Here is a 20,612-nt window from a genome sequence, read left to right on the forward strand (position 1 = left end):
ATGTGATGTTGTCTCATATTCATAAAAAAATGTATTGTGTGCGTGTGCATATTATATTATATTTTTTTTAATTATGATGTATATGTACATTGGAGGGAGTCATCAAGGTTCTTATAGGCATAGGAACTATGAATGTGCTCAATCGAAGATGTCGCCGTTATTGTCGGATGTATACAAATAATGGCAACAGCTCATCTTTTCAACAAAACCTCTTTTTTAACAAGTATTTTTTTTAATTGTTTCCTTTTGCTTTATTTCAAAACAAACGTCAGCCCAGCGATAAGCCCGACAGTGTTATGTGAATCGTTTGTGTGTTTAGTTCCTATAATTGCGTTCCTATGATGACAAAACGTGAATCATCATAATGTTTTATTTAATTTGGAACATATTCCACCACGCTGTTTCAACGCGGGTTGTTGGAATACACATGTGGCAGAATTTCTATTAAATTTGTCACATGCAGGTTTCCTCACGATGATTTCCTTCAACGCTGAGCACGAGATGAATTATAAAGACAAATTAAGCACATGAATCAGCGGTGCTTGCCTGGGTTTGAACCCGCAATCATCGGTTAAGATGCACGCGTTCTAACCACTGGGCCATCTCGACGCCAAATCTATACTAATATAATATATGTGAAAGTAACTCAGTCTGTCTGTCGCTTTTTCACTACTAAACCGCTGAACCGAATTTGATAGAATTTGGTATGAAGCTAATATAAGCTACTAGGAAGGACACAGACTACTTTTTTTGCCTGACACATGACAATCAAACCCATAAAATGCAAGTGAAGCCACGAGCAACAACTAGAATTATATATCCTAACACATGATGAGGGTAATACCTACCTAGATCTACTTATTAAATAATATTAAAATCAGAAAACAAAAATAGAACAACCGCTAAAAATTATACAAAAATAATCACATTAAAACACAGTTTTGTCATTTCATTTTGTTACCAATTAATGCATTCGAACACGTTTCAAGAGTAATCGATTGACTGATGAAACGAAACAAAAATGAAAATATTTTACGAAAAAAATGCAGTACAGAAATATATAAATGAAGGATTCCGGTATTTTTTTTCCGTCTCGCGTATTCGAACGGAACATCAGCTCTACGATAACAGAATGTCATTCTGTTTAACTGCCTTACTTAACTTTTGATTAGATTTTAAACATGACGTACATGTGTTACGTAAATTGTTTAATAATGAAGTTCTACCTCAGAAACGTCATCTTCAGTTTCATTAAAAACATACAATATTCCGATCCCAATGTAAGTTGCTAAAGCAATTGTGTTATGGAAAATCAGAAGTAAAGCCGGTACCACAAACACCCAGACCCCAGACAACATAGAAAACTAATGATAATCTACATCGACTCAGCCGGGATTCGAACCCAGAACCTCGGAGTGGCGTACCCATGAAAACCGGTGTACACACCACTCGACCACGGTGGTCGTCAATACATACATTGTACACATACATAGGTACATAACACGACTAATGATCGAGAAGACGTTTTATTTTGTAGTATCTGAAAGAACACCTACATCTCTATATATCAATATTACATATGCTAGAAGATGCAGCGCGTTTCGGAGGCGGTTTTAGTATATAATAATATTATTATATAAGTAGATGCACTTCGCGTTGTCGCCCGCTTGAAATTTAGATTATTGACGTGAAACGCGTGCATATTGTTGAAAATTTGAAAGATTTATAGTTGAATAAAATCAAAAATATAAATAGTTTGAGAATAATCAAACATCCAATGTATAAATAGTTGAATCAGAATCATCAGAATTAATATCAGGAAAACGTGATATAAGAATAATGCTTTATACATTTTTAGGTCGTCTCGGACGTTTAGCGTGTACTAGAACCGTTTAGCAAATTTTATGACAGTGTTCCGACGTAGCATCGCACTTTTTGCTATAGCTGTCTATCAGTGTTAGCGCATACCGGCGATCAAGTCCTCAGCAAGAAACAAGTAATGGCACAGTTTATGCAAACTGAGGCAATTTTAAGTCGCGGTTGTTTTTGCTATTGTCGCCATCATTGTTAAACCTCGTATGCACTTGTGTTTGTTTAATATTTGGCATGCATTGCTCCACTAAACGACGTAACGGAAAATGTCGATGATCAATGGTCAGCTCGCAAAGTTTTTATACAGCTCATTTACACGGCTGCACATCTGTTAAATAAGATTAATGTCATTCTTAAAATTATGTCTCTGAATTATTTTCCTTTTGGCCGATACAAGGTTTTACGCCGCATGAAATTAAACGGTCATACTCTTTTGTGTCATCGGCTAAGACTGTGCTGTAATAAACAGCGTCGTGTACACTGGGTCACGACTTGTTTTATCAATAGTTATGCATTATAAGCTCTATTTTCAAGGCAGTAAAACAACATACCTCAGTGGTCGTATGTACATACCTACGTATAATCTTTAAAATTGGAGCATGGTTTGTTTGGCTGGGTATTCAGGAATGTTCAGTGTGTGCGGTGATTATCGTGTGATGATGTCATCTTTTGACGAATACATTTTGGACTGAAAGAAATTGACGGTCAAAGAACATTATAATTTATATGTAACGAATTCGTAACAAAACAGTTTCTTAGAACATGAAGTAGCAAAACAAATACGAATGAATATTAACCGAAGTAGACAATCGTAACAAAATTACTCACAACAAACGGTAAACTAGTTCAAACGCAGTTTACAACTTACTCTATTTCCGAAATCGGTCACATGGCGAAATCCACACAAAATACTATTTCATGTAAAATATCACAGTGCAAATCTTTGGAAATTATTCCGGTACTGAGCTATGTCCTTAGTTCCTGTAATTAAACTCGCTCAGTCATCCTTCAAACCACGATACACCATACGAAGTATATTTGGCGGTAGAAAAATTAATTACAATGGGTTGACTTGTGACCAAATCAAACGGATCTGCACATAATTTCACCGATGCCCATTAAATAACCAAACAAATGTTGTTGATGATTACAACATCGTTAATAAAATGTCAAAGTATTAACAATGTGTTGTACAGAGCGGCATAATAATAATTAGATTAAATCTAATGTCTAAATCATGATTAAAGACAGTTGACAGATTATTTATATTTTTATAGTACAAGTTTCTATAGTATAGAAGAGTCTCTTACCATGACTTGGATCTTGCTCCGCCACGTCGTTTTACTGGAGTTCGACATAGAAAAGAATGGGTACTGAATGCAACTGCTAGCTTGCAAATTATAAAATCAGTAATATTTATCTAAATTTCTGTAACAATGCTCACTAGACCTCAGTTGAATTCAAATTCAATTTCAAACGTAAAATATGAACATATTCACATATTTTGAAATAAAACACAATACATTATCGATTTACAAATATATTTAGCGGTTTTCTGTCCGCGCCTCGATTTTCGGTTAACTTATTTAAAGGTTGACAACAATGAAGCAATAATGCTTTATGGAGATTTCGACTGAAATTCGTGTTGAAATTTTGGAAAGGGACATACTGTTTTTTATTTGATATCATAATTGTATCGTTTTGTCCGACTTTTGATTATCAATGTCACGTGACATTGACATTAAAAAAAATATCCCATATCCTTTCCCGGGACACGAACTATCTCCATACCAGATGTTATGTAAATCGGTTCAGCGGTTAAAACGCGATGAGATAAGAGATAGAGTTACTTCTGCATTTTAATATTAGTATAGACAAAATCATTACATTTACTTATGGATCGATTAATATTGAGCTGATATTCGGTCGACATTGCCCTAGTGTTTTGTACTTGTAAATTTTTGGCGGTGTCAAGTGTGCGGTCAATAGGCGGTGAGCGCTTACCATCAGATGATCGAACAATACAGATTAAGAGTACGCAATTCAATCGATTAAATTATCAGCTCAACACGGAGTAAATATTTCACGATATAATTTCGCAAACGCATACCGAAATTCTAAAGCAAATATTATGTACACTAACATCATCAATGTATCCGTTAAGGCCGTAGTCGAAGTCTCGATGAAACGCTGGTCGAAAGTAAACAGAATGATCATTGGGGGCTATTGTTATTGAAATAGTATCGCCTCCAAATCGCATGTTTGACCCGTGTTTGAATGGCGTTATTCAATTACATTTGCCAGTTTGTCTGTCACAGTGTTGTTTTGAACAATACGTATTCATTAAAATCAGTTATCTAACTTGATTTGTGAAAATTCGGATATAGAAATTAATATCAACTGTTATAGCTGGATTGTTTTTTTAGAGCTAAATTAAATTGTTATTTCTCTACGTTTTATTGATATATATGTGTTAAATAGAACTATAATAGATGTAAATACTCAAATACCTTATATATTTATTTTGACTAATATTCAATTATGACTCATTTTATTCAATGAAATTTATTAATTTATATAAAAAGCAGTTCCGAAGAGCACGACCAATACATACGGAACACTGTTAATGTACAACAAACGCTTTTCATTTAAAAAATGATTGTTAATGGAACAATTGGTCGGTCGTCAGCTCGACTTGCATGACGAATCTTCGATCAAATTCGAATGAATAATGATTAATATTCGATCGAAATTTTGATCGAAGTTATTAATTCGGATAAATGTTTATTATTTACTTGAAAGTAACGGAACATCACATAAATTGTCAACTATTTAATGTCTTTTAAATATCTTACTTTTAAAGGTTAACAGGCTCTAGCTTTATCAGCTTTACTTGGCGAATCTCAATGAATTACGGAGCACAAAATCCTTTGCTTTAGATGACTAACGCTAACAAAACTTTAGTACGTACGTCAAAACAGAATCTAGAAACATCTAGAGAAGTATTATCTATTACAAGTTAGTAAAAAACTATGGGTGGTTTTCGAAGCCATTTCCTGCAATTTTTAAATTATCCAATTTCAAATTTAGAAGCTGAAGTCGCATTTTGATTGATTGATTGTTTCACGATTAAATTAGTATTCATATTTCTCATTTATAACATACAGACATTAAAATATAAATAAATGAACCAACCAAACAAAAAAAAATGATTTTCTAACTAAGCGTATTATTTCTCTATTTCTTAATTTATTTGCACACGTGCGAAGTCACAGCGGATCACTAGTATAAATAAATAAATTAATTAATCTTTGTTTAAAATTACCAAGAAAACCAAGATCTTAATTAATGTAAATTTCTCTAAATATAAGAACTATAATTCAAAGCGGATATTAAAGTCCAAATAGTGGCAATATTCCTTAATATTTATCAAGAGATAAATATTTTAATTTTTATCCAACCATGTGTATACAACTAATGGAATAAAAAATATCGGATCATATTGAGTTTATTTTATTTTAAAAATATAATTAATAATTGTTATATTTCGGTTTCGATAAAATATAAACATAGGAAACAAGAAATTCGTCATGAAATTCCTAATACAAAAAAGAATCTTCGCGTATGTAAATAATAATCTAGCCTTATTATTATTACATAAATTAATTAATAATTAATTAAATGATCTCTATGAACAGTTCCGATATTGTAATCATATGATTATTTAATTTCAAAATTTGTTTAAACAAGTTTCTTTTATTAGAACTAAATTAGGTGTACAACTAATTGATGTAACGATTCAAATATTTTACAACCAATAAAAAACTAATAAAATGGATGAAGGTGGCGTCTTTTTGTGTATTAACCTATTTATTATTCAGGTTAATAGCTTACATAACCCATGTATATATTAATAAATACAAAAGAGTTATCGTTTACGCGGAATATCGGATATTTTACGACGGGACTGCAATCGACGTGCCTTATATATAATTATATAGATCCTAAAGTTATTTAAAAATACGATATTGGCGTGAAGCGTTTTGACTTCATTCCTACCGCGGTTTCGTCTGCGTTGAAGGAGTGATTGATAGGTATCGCCCGTTCTTGTATCCATGGCAACGTGTTGACAATATTTCGTGATGTTCCGTTAAGTATCTAAGACATGGAAGCGAAATCACTCTCACTTACGAATTCGAATATCAGTAACGATACACTTCGTATTTTTTTTTAAAATCATTCGAACGATAATTCACAATATTCTAGAAGTTAAATATTTAATGTGACTTAATTTTTTTTTTTTTTTTTTAAGAATTTTATTTCGAATTTATTGCTTAATATTCTCTTTTAAAGCCAAACGAGGAATAAATGTGTGGCCAATAAAAAAAGGAACGTGTTTGTTATTACTATATCGAAATATAATTTAGATTTAATCTGAGTGAAGTTATTTTTGCATACACTCAAAAACTGGACTAAAAGACTGTCAGCACTCATTATAGTTGATAGTTAAAAATATACATATTACATTAAGAGAACTGCGATTGGGGTCGCATCCAATATGAAATTATGACATCGGAATCGAATTTATAATAAAACATAAAAATAATGTCACTTTTATATGACAAATAAATAAAATTACACTTTATAATCATACAACGTTTTGTCTCGTTCTTTCAAATGTCAAATAAGTGATGTAAGAAAGGGAGGACAATGTTTAACTAAACACCGTTAAGCAATGAAATGTTTTAAGATAGATATAATGCTCATTCTGATTTAAAATTAAACGTTTTAAAAATTTAAAAAGTTATTTGGAAAGGCACTTAAGCAATTTTATATATCTATTGATTAATTTAAAAATAGTTTATAATTGGACGCCACAGCTCATGAGCTTGAATTATTTATGTACAAATAATAGTTTAATTCGATCTCATATCACTTTTGTAGATGCAAGAAGTGCTAAGTTAAAATTAAATACATATTTGAAACTGTACAAAATGACTGTTTGTTTTTTAATTAACTGTTTCAATAGAGAAGCTTATTTGTAAACGAGACAATACGAGAACAAAATATGAAAGTTTTATTACTTGAGTAAATATAATAAATGAAACATTTTTCACATACGACATTCATATCGTCAATAAATTGTGAACCAAAAAGAAACACATAGTATATTTAGTGATGTATGAAAAAACTTCTTAGTATTTAACACCAAAGCATAAAACTATTACATTCCTATGAGTCATTTCAATAATACCTCATTTGCCCCCATTGTACCCATTGCGGTTATACCCTAACTTCTAAAGCCATCAAATAAAATCAGTACAAATTGTAGCAGATCTTACTAACATAAATACGAAAGTTTGAGAGGATGCTTGTGTCTCAATCGCGGCATAACGACTGATCGGATTTAAATAATAGTTAGCAAAGAGGTTGTTGAAGGACTTTGGTGATTTTTTATCCCAGACTCGCGAGCAGAGCTGCGGGCAGAAACTACTAATGCATAGAAGCAAGATTTGGCTTTTAAAACAATTAAGCAATAAATCACTGTGGCTATAATTTATGACACATAACTCAAATTTTGGAAACCCGATTTGTTTATATTATTTAAAATATATTCTCGCGTCTATGATATCTTTGGTCAGTGACAAATCAGATTACTGTCATATTAGTTAATCCGACTTTAATCGGCGTTTCGGAAACTGGGAGTCAAATTTATATACATTTATTTATATAATAATAACACCATTAACAGAGATTACTACTCGAACACAATTTTAAGGTGACGTGTGATGTGATTAAAGTTTACATGAACTTATTTCTCTTAGTGCGTTGCATGAATGAACAATCAAATATAATCTCAAAGTCCTGGTCGCATAGGGTTTCATTTCCATTCCACAGGTTTAAGCTTACATTGGTCCTCTCGTCGCGAAGGTCCAGAGGCGATGAAACCGATTAATGTTACTCAAAGACAACCTCGAGCTCGTCTTCCGCAGATAGGGTACACTTTTTGTCACTTAGAACCGTATATTTCAAGCGACGAAAAAAAAGATGAGAGTTATTTACTTGTAACGAAATAATTTCTCCTTTATATTTTAATGCAAGCGAAGACCTTTTAAAGGCTTTTAAAGGGTATTCTTTGAGTAAATTAGGCGTGTACAAGTTTAAGGTTTATATTAGAATAAATTATTTGATTGAATGTTATTCGTGAACAGTTTTGATACTTGCGCTTAAATTATATTTTATATATTTTTTTAAAAAGATAATTAAACATTTGTCGTGACTTATATGTTATGTACATTTTTTTTATTGTTATAAATTCTACCTATTGACTGTTTACGAAGAAATAGTAAATTTGTAACAGGTGACACCGACGGTGACGCGAAGCGCAGTTATGTATAGCATTATCAACTAAAACCTTCTCCGAATCGTACTTTACCTTCAAGTATAAGTTTTATATCAATTGGTTTAGAAGTTTTTTTTTAATTGGCAATACTATCTTCGCTCTATATACATAAACATATACGTATTGCTATTAATTAATAATATTATTTAAAATAAGTACAGACTCAGGAAATTTATATTTAGAACGTGCCCTAATGAGATAAATGTAGAGGTTACTTTCAAATATCGTCGTATATTCATCTCGCAGTTGTGCTAATTTGTTTAGACGTTATACGTTAAGCTGTCAAACGTATTCCACTGTCATTTCATGTTAGCTGTTCATTTCCTGGGATAATATGTTGAAATAATTTCAAACCGACAAAGAGTCACTGGGCCCTATGCTGGACTAGGCTCTTAGTTAATCTGAACAAGGCATTTTTTTGACACATTCCAAAACAATTTCCACACATATCCTTGTTTAAAAACTCGGAGTGTTATGTATACGTTATTTTGGAACCGGATATGGTTATGTGAAAAAAAAATAACGATTTTAGATACGGATTTCAGTTTGTTAAGAGTAATCCGATTACTTCGCATAGTTCTGTAATTCAGTAATGAAATCACAGTTCGACTATATTTGTAGGATATTATTTGGTATAATCACAGAAACAACAATTTCAACTTTAAGTCAAGCAATATACAAAACATAAAATTATAATAAACGTTTATTATCAGGTCCGGTTACGGTTTCGGAACTCCAAAACATCCCTGTTCAAAACATATCCCATATACAACCAAACAACACTGAGCTATTTCTTAATATGTATAAATTATTCATTCAATTGTTAATAAAATCAGGAAAACTAAACCACGGAGTTGATTAACGCTTCTATTATTAATGTTGGGTCATTGTGTTAGAATAAATTATCTATATTATAATATTTCCGAGTATTTTCAAGGAATTACTAACATTCCTGTATGTGTAAAATACTGGGACTCGCCTCGCGTCGCCTCGATACTAAGTTGAGTTATTGACGTTTAAATTATAATCTTATAATTATTATAAAAAATGTAATTTCTTAACGATATAAATTTATCTTTCCGGAAGTATAATTTTATTATAATTCGATAATTTCACTTCGAAACCAGACTATTTTTGTATGTTATTTTATAAATGAATGCGTCTGGACATTAGTTATTGCTTTTGTATAAAATATATAATAATAATATGAAATCTTTTAAATTAAAAATATTATATCGTTTGTTTATATTATATAATATGGTCAAGTATCGCTAATACACACGTGACAAATGCACATCGTTATTTTGTACCAACAACATACAAAACAGCGCGCGGAAATAAGCAGTTAAAACATTAAAAAGAAAATCTGAAAATAATTCTCGTAATTTATAAAAACATACTATTATAATTTATATTTGTTAATGAACAAATAATTGAATTTATAAATGGTGACGTTATAATGCTATCACAGATACAAGACACTGGTCGACATCTTAGAAAATTTTAAAGCGTGCCGTCAGTCTAGTTCCTTGAAGCTGACAAAGTTTTCTTACCTCGCAAGGTTTCTGCGGTGAGGTGCCTGGCACTTATAACTTCGAAACGACTCTCGGACTTACCGACCTTCCTTAGAACTGCGGCAACGAAACTGGACTTGAGGTATCTACTTTATTAATAGAGCGGGAAGCTTCAAAACATTCGTCCTTTGTCCCATTCGGGGGGCGATCACCTCGTATTAGGATCAGCTTACCTCGCTTTAAGTACCCAGTATTAAACTTGTATGTATCACAATGTACAGTTACTAAAAAGTATTCAATCATTTAAATCATAATATGTTTTATTCGTGGCTCTTGTACAGGTATCGTCAGGTTACAGGATTAAATTGAATGGATTTTAAATACCCGCTGCTGAGAATTATCGACAAGAAACGTAGTTAGACACCTATTCTGACATAAAGTCTTGTTAATAATAATAATGACATTATCTATTAATATTAGTATATTAATATGCCCACCCGGATAATATATAAGAAACGGTATCGGTAGGACATCATATTTTGATTTCTAGAGTTAAATTTATTACGAAACAATACAAATTGAGATTGATCTTGTAGTCAGTGCTGTATTAAACAGAAACAGTTTTTCTTCTTAGTTTAGAACTATCAATATGAATTTTAAGTGCGCTACGTATTTTTATTATTTCTATTCTACAAATCATTACTTTAATCACGCCGCTGTTGCTTAGCGGGTTAACGATAAAAAAGTACATAATATACGTGGAAGATGCACAATTAGCTACACTTATTTACATTAACTGTATGGAAATCAATGAATTTAACTCTACACTAAGTGATCTTTGTCAAACAAATTTTTATTTATACATAATGTTTCCTAAAATCTTAAATCCTTAGAAGACATTGTTGAAAATATCTGTAATATCTACAGATATATTCAATATTTTATTATAGATATTTTATTATAAATATTTTGTGAATTCGATGTTATTTATTTCTCGTGTTAAGTGATGGTCGATGATTCCCTGGATATGATCCTCATTATTGTACATTGGCACAAATGCAAGGAAATATCTCGAGTTTCAAAAATCATAAATGTGTAGTCTTTTGTTTTGTCATCTGAAGATAATTGGCCCATAGATGATCTTCGGCACTGTAAGAAATCCATTCCATATATCACCAATGCGCCTTCCTTGTGCCTGTAGGTACAACTCACCACATATTCTACCGTACCGTAGCGTAGTTTAACCTACCCCGACGGGCTTGCACAAAGCCCTACAAACGATACGTTAAATAAACTGAACATTTCATATACCAAAATGATATATACTTTCGATATGTATACAAATATGTTACATACAGTTTATTTTATATATTTTTTGGTACAACATTATGCTAGATAGTTAAGAGTCAATGAAACATGAAATTGTATTTGTACTTCCTTCCCGTTTTAATCCTAATGGAAGTTTATAAATTAATGATATATGTGTAAATAAATTAATCACAATATATATATGTTGTTCATAAATTAATGAGAAAATTCGATTCATGCTATAAATTCGTTCACAATTCATTTAACTTACCTACTTAGTTAGTTCTCTGTAAAATACGTTATTTTGACTTGTTTTAACACTACAAGAAAGAGGACAATTTTACTGATAAGCGTCGTCTGTTTTCGTTGAAAAACATTTTAAATGATTTTACTGGACAAAATTCGTCATCATATCTGCATCGAAAGGAATTATTCCAAATATCTGTAGACGTCCATAATGATTTGGATTGAGCGTAACGGCTTAACAATACAAATGCAACCCGATGATAGGTACGTCCTACGCGAGTTGCTTTACACTCTGAGCTCTGCATTTACAGAGAGCCTTCGACAATCTGTATCGCAGTAGCTCTAGGCACAGTCGTGAGGCGGGATAGTCAGTTCCACTCAGCACGGGCGACCGATCGCACGCTCCGACAACCCGCGCGGTCGCATACGACATCCGTAAGTTTTGTGACAGATTCCCATCGCGTATCGCACACTCCACACGGCTTAAATGAATAAATTCTAACTAAAACCAGCTAGATAGTACGCTCGAAGTTCAGCTTTTGAATAACGAGAGAAAACTTCAAACATATCCTTAGTTACATTAACAGTTTAAAACTTAAAATTGGAATTTAGCCGATTTGTGCTCGAAACGTCGCGTTTAAAAAATTCTCCTGCACTACTTTTTTGAAGGCTAATTTTAAACGTTTCAGTATTTCCGTGTAAAAAAGGAAGTTCTCAATATGGTTTGTTCGGTCATTTGGATTCCAATTTAAACGTTTAATTATAAAGATATATTTTAAGAATGTAGGATAACTAAACTATTTCAGTCTTATTTTAAATTTTATATTAGTTTATTTCTCGTTCTTGATGAAAATCGAAAAAAGCGGGTTTTTTTTGTATTTTAATCAAATTTTATAGTAATAAGTGAGATTTATCGTTAATTGTTTATTGTTATTTAGTATTTTATTACTACCTTACACATAAAATTAATCTAAATTTTACGGAAAATTATAAAAATAATTAACAATATTTTAAAGTATTAATAAAACAATAGAGTAAAATTACAATTAAGCTAGATAATTGTGCCTTTGTGATTGTAGTTTTGGCAATTAAATGAGCGATCGCTTTCATAAACAATTTGCATTTTCCGACTTCTTAGTGTTGCGGGTTATAGAGAATCTAACCCTTAATAAAACCGCGTCCTTCTTTAATAAGAAATACCTCCTTTGAAATACATGTTTATATATTTTATAAAATGTCCAAGTATTGGATGGTTTCGAAGTTAGGTAAAGATCACGTATGGTCGCGCTTGTTGACCTAGAAATTCCATTATATTTAAAAGCTTCACTTTGTAACATTATTCACAATTTAAGGTTTAAGAATTGGTAAAATGCATCTATTAAGATAAAATGTTATATGATGAAATTAAAAGCTCATGAGGTTATCCATAAAAGCTATCATTAAACTCAATATTTTTAGCTGTGGTTGAGTGCGTAAACAGAATTTATCATTTGCGTAACTTACTGCAAGTGAGACCAGCAGCCACGTATGTAAAGTTGTGTTCATTCGGCGGTCGAAATCGAATATAATCGAAATGAATCGAATATAATTTATGAAAATAATAAAATGTTGTGTAATATTTCGAACATTCGTTATACTCTTATTACGAAAAGATAAAACTAAAGCACATTATTAACTATAAAAATAATAATTGAAGATTAACAAATAGGAGAATAACGTATTGAACCATATTTTTGTCCATACATTTTCAAATGTTTTAAAAATTAATTATGGAATTGAACATATTATGAATTCGTGTCGTGTATATAATAATCACACAATTATTTAGAAATAAATCAACACGCATTTCAAATACTTATAATTATTTAGTATAAAATTTTACTCGTATTTATTTGGTATGTACATAGAATTTGAATAATTTCGTTAGAAATACCATTTGATTCATATAAGTTATAAAACAATAATTATTATACAAAAACTTTGTTTCAATTGCTCCCTTCCAACTGAATAGAGGGAAATTATTTCTATTCATTTAATGAAATTTGATCTTCATTGCTAAATTAATTAATCATCTGCAGTAAATAGATTTGTGTATTTAAAATAATTCAAAATGCGATAATCTATTAACAGATTTCAATAAAAGGAGGACGTTGTTTTTACGACAGAATATAACTTATTTTGCTTATTGAATAATTTAAAAATTGCTTGAACTAATTCGGTGATTAAAGATTTAATCTGTTAGGGTTTCTGACTGGCCTCATAGGTATATTTTTCTTTGACGCACTGGATGTCGTTTTTCAGGAAATCGAAAATAAGCAAGCCGTTTAACTTATTAATAGCGACATCAATGTATTCTCACTTATTCTAGATCATCGATATTGTTTTATTTCTAAGGGTGATTACAGATTTATGTAAAAATACTTTTCATCGAGAATAGTGCGTAAAATATTTGAATTGAAAAAAAAAATCGAATGATTTATTTTTAACTTTTCAGTGGAAGCTCTGTTATTTTGTAAGTCTATTTTTTTTAAATCTGTATTCCGTTGTTAATATATTAAAATAATTAAACGAAAATTTAATTACTTTGAAACATTTCCATACATTTTGATAGAGAACGATACTTAATCCATAAACGTTGCAACATGATGAAAACTCAAAACCTACCAAGGATTATAAATAATAAAAAAAACCACGTGCAGTAAAACAAACAGAAAATAATTTCTCTAGGATTAAAGTTAATCTAATGTATATTTCAATTTCAAACGCTTTTATTTTAAAATATTTTCGACAAGAGTAATTAGATTTAGTAAATTAAAATACACTATGTCAGCAGACAGTGTTGCATATCAATACTGTGAAATCGTTCTTCTTGTTTGATGTTTGACATATTTTTTTGTTTGAAATATCCGAGTCTGAAAAACTACAATTTGAAATATAGGTTTAATTCTGTAATGTAAACAATCACTATTAAATTATTTTGCTAATTTTGATCTAGCAGGGTGTATGTAACTTTGTTGCATTTTACAATTTTATTCTGTACATAAAAGTTTTTGGAGAGAAAGTATTAATTATTATTAATAAAGATATTACATCCGGTCACAAATTAAAAAAAAACGCATGCTGTCATTTGTAACTCATCATGAGGGAACCTTCTGGGTAGCGCATATCTCATGTCACATTGTACGAGCTAAACAATTGAATTTATATAATAAATTTCGGATTTGTGCTGTTGGGCAGTTTGCTTATCGAAAGCCAATTCTAAACCGCGAAGGAATATGTGCATACAATAATAATTAAATAAATAATTTATTTGTATGCACCAATCTTAGTATATACCAAACCGATTTAAAATAATCTTTTAGCGATTGATAGCCCGTTTATTGAGAAAGACTATAGACTATAAAATGACATCACGCTATGTCCCACGGCGATGGAGAAGTAACGTTTAACGCGGGTGAAAGCACGCGGAGCAGCTAGTCTAGCAATATAATGATACTACATACGATAATAAAATTATATCATTTTGCAAAGGTCAATGTACTGAGTTTCCTGATTACAATTATACACATCCGGTTATAAGAAACAATATAATAAAGGGTTCTGTTCTTAATAATGCAAATGACATATCGTCAAAGAGATCTATTGTGAAGCGTAATGTTACGAAATATTAGGACTGGTTATCTTATAGCGTTAAAATTTAATACGACATGATCCACGGTTAAAAATCCATTGTCTTTAAATATTCAAAATCTGTGCTGTTTTATAATAATATGAAAATTCTGAAGAGTTTATCCCTTTGGAATCTATAAATCCGATTTTGAAAAAAAAATTTGATAGTCCATTTATTGACAATTTGTAAACCTTTCTCACGAATAGTCGGTATTGTTTGAATACTTCTTATTGCATCAGACAATCTATTTATATAGGAAGATTGCTATACACACTTCTTCCTTATTAATCTATAAGAGTATAAAGTGGATGACCCTTTATGGCAAAATATATGTGCATTTATTATTATCTAAATTAGCCGCGGTATTATAAAATTTGAGTTTGACTGAACACGTCAATATTCCGTGCATAAATTTATGTTCTTTATTAACAAATTTTTAAAACTATTATGAGCTTCTATCTTTACGCTGCCGTTAGGGCGTTGTGATGAAACACGTCAATCAATAAAGAATAAGACTGAACGTGGGCGAAATTTTACGATTTATTTTAATTTATGAGTGAAAAACTAGTCTAGAATAGGACCTCGATTCAAAATGTCTGCGTGACTGTGTTTATATCTCGTTACAGTTAGCTTCATTTCTTGAATTCGGATCGCGCTTGACCTAACGGGACGAGTTTAACAACCCTAATCGAAGGCGTTCAGGTGCCTTAAGGCCCCAGTGGTTATTTGATTTGAGTTCAACTCTAATTCCTCTCTTTCCCTCATCGTTGATTTAAAATTCATAAGAAGAGGATAACACTGTTTAAGTAACTACCACCTTAATAACAATTGACAATCTGACATTGATTAAAAGAACTACTTGGTTATTACACAAAAAATTGATTTTAATGGAGGCACTGAATTATCAGCTCTTTTAATAAAATGTTTTATTTCAATAATTTCCAAATAGGTAACCTTCAATAACGACAGCCTAAATTATTATATATTATTTTTCCCATAATGGTGCATAACACTAATCTCACCGAGTATGGTTATTGTGAAGATGTCGATGATATTTCATACATCGATATATAAATAAATAATTTATATTGTCTAGGCAGTCTATTCGCCTCATGCGGTTATGACGTTATGATTAATTATCATTACTATTCCTACATTACCTTAAGTGTGTGTAAATAATGTTACATTTTATGCGGTATGTGATAACGGGTCGTTTGACATTGGATCGCATTTTAGAAAATAATATACTAACATTCTATTCGCGTTTACAATTAATTCAACAGACAAGAGTATTTTATGTATCCGTGGGACTCTGATGTGTAAAGTTGTATCATAAATTATTCAACCGGCGTATGCACTATCATTTTTTTTATGTCTCGACTTACGTAACTCAACTCAACTCAACTCTTTTGTAATACTGATGTTTAATAGATTTGTTTTATTTTGCGTATATCATGTATCATTTTAATTGCACACATTTATACTGTTTCAAATTCGCTTTTAAATCGTTAATGTGTGAGCAATGAAACTATTCCAAGATTGATTATATCTGCTAATTAATTTCGATTAATTATAAACAGTGCATATGTGTAACAGTACTTAAAGTTTTTTTCTTAAATACAATCCAAATACGTCGTTTAGCTTGTTAGTTTTGTGCAACGGATGCAGCACAATTATGCCGACATTAATTTTTCATTTTGTTTTCCTCGGCGCGGCCCCTACGACTGAGTTCTAATTATGCCCCTTTTTTGTAATGTTGAGTATAATAAGACCAAAAGTCTTCAGAATATAGTATCAGCCAGTAAACGCTGGACAGGTACCAGCAGTGGGAAATATACGTATTAAAAACATTTCGAATAACTCCAAAGTTTAAAACAATGTCACTTACCGCTGTCTGTCCCTGTGTATGTACTTAAATCTTTAAAATTACGCAACTGATTTTGATGCGGTTTTTTAATAGGTAAAGTGATTCGAGAAGTTATTTTGTGTATATATAATATATAATGCGAATAGTAAAGAAACACTGATAATTTTAGCAGTTTCTAATGTGATGTTGTAAATAAACAAATTATCTAGTATATTTTGGTATCAGTTACTGTACCCGTGAAAACCCGCGGCCGGTCGCCAGTATACGATACATTTATTTTATGTATTATCTAATATATAACAGCGAACAGCTATGGAATGAAATGTATACATATATAAATTGGAGTGTCTGATTGTAATATTAAAGTAACCGCTTTTCACTAAATCCATATGTATGTATACACAGTAGCTGAAGTAATAAGAAGTGACTTAGGCTTAATATTTTTCTTTTAAATAAATTAAATTGTATAAAACAAAATCGACCGTGAACTGCTAAACTATTTCGTAAGAAAAAAACGCTACTAAAATAAACAAATATTTCAAAAAATATATAACACACTGTTTATTTTGATTAAAGTGAACATATATATGTATTTCGAGACCGAATTAAAGGCGTATTTTATTTGAACGCCTTGAGTGTTGAGAAGTGTTGTTGTTGTCAACATTTAAATTCGCTTTGATGTGAGAACGTTTTGTTTGTATTCGAAATACGATACGTATACGTGAAATTACATCGGTATAACAACTTTGCCCTTTATCAAGAAATGTTTAAAGGTATTTTTAAAGAATGCTTAATAATATTATCGTAGCGCCTCCTTTATCATCACACTCCGGAAAGCTGGAAGAGAATCTAGATCGAGCATACTCTCACTTCTGTTAGTAATATTTTTATAAATTAAGATGCCTTTAATCTCATCTCTCATTCTTACCACTAATATTAAGATTTTGTGACGTATTTTTTACTTATGTCTTATTGACAAAAATAATGTAAGATGTACAATTAATATCGAGCCAAGCATATTTTCTAGTGCTAACATTTTTACGAGTCCGCGTTAAAAATATTATTATTTTTAACTCGAGATAATCGAAACATGCTTTATTCGATAAGGATTTTACAAGCATTTTTGAATAGTGATTGTACAAAGTTAATTAAAATTTACTAGCGTTTAAGAATATCGATTTTACTAAGACGAAACCAAAAATAGAATTTCAATCACTCATTTCGAAAATATAGTTATGTGATAATAAAGTACATCAATATAATATTTTACTATAATTGCTTAATATTATTACTGTGTTTGTTTGAATGTTCTATTCGAAGTTGATTCTACTGAATTGACTCGTATAATTATTACAGTTATCAGAATAAAATAACACACATGAACCTTAGTGTCAAATCAACGATCATGATTAATCCGTTTAATAACATCTTATCGTCATAGTAACACCCTTATTCTTATATCTATAACTTACAATATCAGACAATTACTTTAAGCGACAAATATGTAAAATTCATTCAGGTCAAGGCCCCTAGCGTAAAAAATACAGGGGCCACAGATCGGAAGCTAGAATTAAAACTTCTGAAAAAAAAACACATTCAATTATTACCTATTCAGAATGAAGTACTTCATTTTGCAAAATACCATAAATTTAAATTATGAAATTTTTAGTATTTATTCTTTCACTGTGCTTTGAAATTTGAGGCCCTGTGGTATCAGAGGGCCTTGCGCGGGCTAAGCTATATGATCGTTATATCTGCCACAATGTACACTAGTATTAGAAGCAATTTAATTCAAATAAAGAAACGACACGTACCTACCTATACATGCCCTAGTTAAAATTCTTGTTATAATGAAGATGATGATTTTAATATTCTAAGGCTTATTAAATATGCAAAACGCTTATCACGGAATATCTAGGACGGCGGTTATGCTGTTGATTTAAAAATAATATATTTGTTATTGTGCTGTATTTAAAACCTTACGTTGCATAATTAAACGCTTAATTTAAAAAAAAGAAGCAAAATGTATTGTTTATATAATTTTCTTAACAATTTAGTAAATGTAATTGATTGATTTCTAATTGATGTTTATTTAAAGATATCAAAATGATAGGAAAAAAATCGATGGTCGATATATCTGTCTCAAAATTGTTCAAATAAATTGAATTTATTGTAAATATTTGTTACAACGTGAACTGTATGACCCAGATTGTATTGTACATAGATGCGTTATTCAGATGGTTCGTGATTCAGCCAGTTTTTAGTTGAACCTGTCGTGTTTTTTATTTGTATCATATCAACCACAATAACATTTATTCGTTATTCCGTACTTATATAACAATAAAATTGGCACACGATTGGCACGTGAATAATATGAATGATGATTCGATAATTTAACATCATCGAATATTGTACGTGAATCTATTGATCAACTTAGATCACTGATTCTTGATGAAAATTTCAATTCATCGATCATATATTGATACATCAATACGCTGGTGTCATTTACGAGTGGTTACACAATTTAACGTTTTATTATTATAACTATAAATGTTTTATGTTGACGTTTACATTCACATACAAGCAATAATAAATCATCAATCGATGTAGGCGGTTCATAAACTTTAATAACATGAGAACAAAAACTAAGCGTAGGAAGAACTAATAGTAAAATTGCTTATGACCTGAACGGGATGGTTTTTTTTCATATTATTTAAAATAGGTAGGCAAGCAGGCTACCTTATAGTAAACTCATCACCATAGGCACAGTTATATTAACCCTTACTTCGCCAATGCGCCACTAACCTTGAAAACTGAGGTGTCATATCCCTCGTCAGCTGTAGTTGGCTATAGTAGGCTGTAGTTACACTGGATCGACTTGTCCTTCAAATCGAAACCCAATATTACTAAATAAACCTATTTAGTGGTAGAATGTTTGATACGTGGGTGGTACCTACCGAAACGGCCTTTCATAAAACCCTAATGCGAAATCTGTGGTCAAATGAAAAAATATATATATTTATTTTTAATTTAAAAATTAAACAAGGAACTAAATGTAAGTTTTGAAATAAAAACTATTTTATTAATTAGCGTCGTAAAATAAAATAAAAAATCATGTCGAAACGTTCGAAAGTTAAACAGTAACAATATAAACACTTTATTATTTAAATATAACATTTAATTTTTTTTAAAAAACGAACTCGGACGAAGTTATCGGTCTGTTTATTCGTAGCTTCAGTGCATACTCTGTTAAACAAACATCTGACGGTTGTGAGAAACCATTAGTTGCATTACTTCTATCTCGTTGTTATGAACAAGTTTGCAATGTATCGCTTTAACGGTGACCATTATGTCATCGCTCCAACCGTCATTACAAATCATCACTCAAACCAATAAACTGAAGTGACAGTGTGGCCACTAATCGTGAGTGACGTTCGAACAGACAGCTCTAATTAACAGAACAACTTGGACATCTGATTATATTCATTCCACTTGTACTCAATCTTAGCATCAATTTATCATCACGAACAATAAGCATATTAGGATCTAGACAGCTTTACATATATACACAAATCCATGTGCTAGTAAGCCGTGATCACATGATGAACAGAATTAAATTTTTATTCGTACTTGATATATCTTTAAATCCCAGATCTGGTTTCGCTCTGATCGAATCTGCATTAAACGCTTATAATTAATTTAAAAGAAAACACAGAGAAATTTCATCAGAGG

At 30.9% G+C, this 20,612-nt stretch overlaps 1 protein-coding gene across 13 annotated transcripts in view; it reads left to right on the top strand.

Moving 5' to 3' along the window:
- LOC124543189 (basement membrane-specific heparan sulfate proteoglycan core protein) overlaps window positions 1-20,612 on the top strand; it is a 140,948-nt gene that overhangs the window by 65,524 nt on the left and 54,812 nt on the right. The window contains exon 1 of one of the 13 annotated variants that reach the window (XM_047121289.1): window positions 11,688-11,778. The exons of the other annotated variants lie outside the window; for them this stretch is intronic. The gene's annotated coding sequence lies outside the window, so the exon portion shown is untranslated. Of the gene's footprint in view, window positions 1-11,687; window positions 11,779-20,612 lie in introns of those variants that run through there. 13 annotated transcript variants of the gene reach the window in all.

The sequence above is a fragment of the Vanessa cardui genome, chromosome Z (assembly GCF_905220365.1).
Source record: "Vanessa cardui chromosome Z, ilVanCard2.1, whole genome shotgun sequence".
Classification (NCBI taxonomy): domain Eukaryota; kingdom Metazoa; phylum Arthropoda; class Insecta; order Lepidoptera; family Nymphalidae; genus Vanessa; species Vanessa cardui.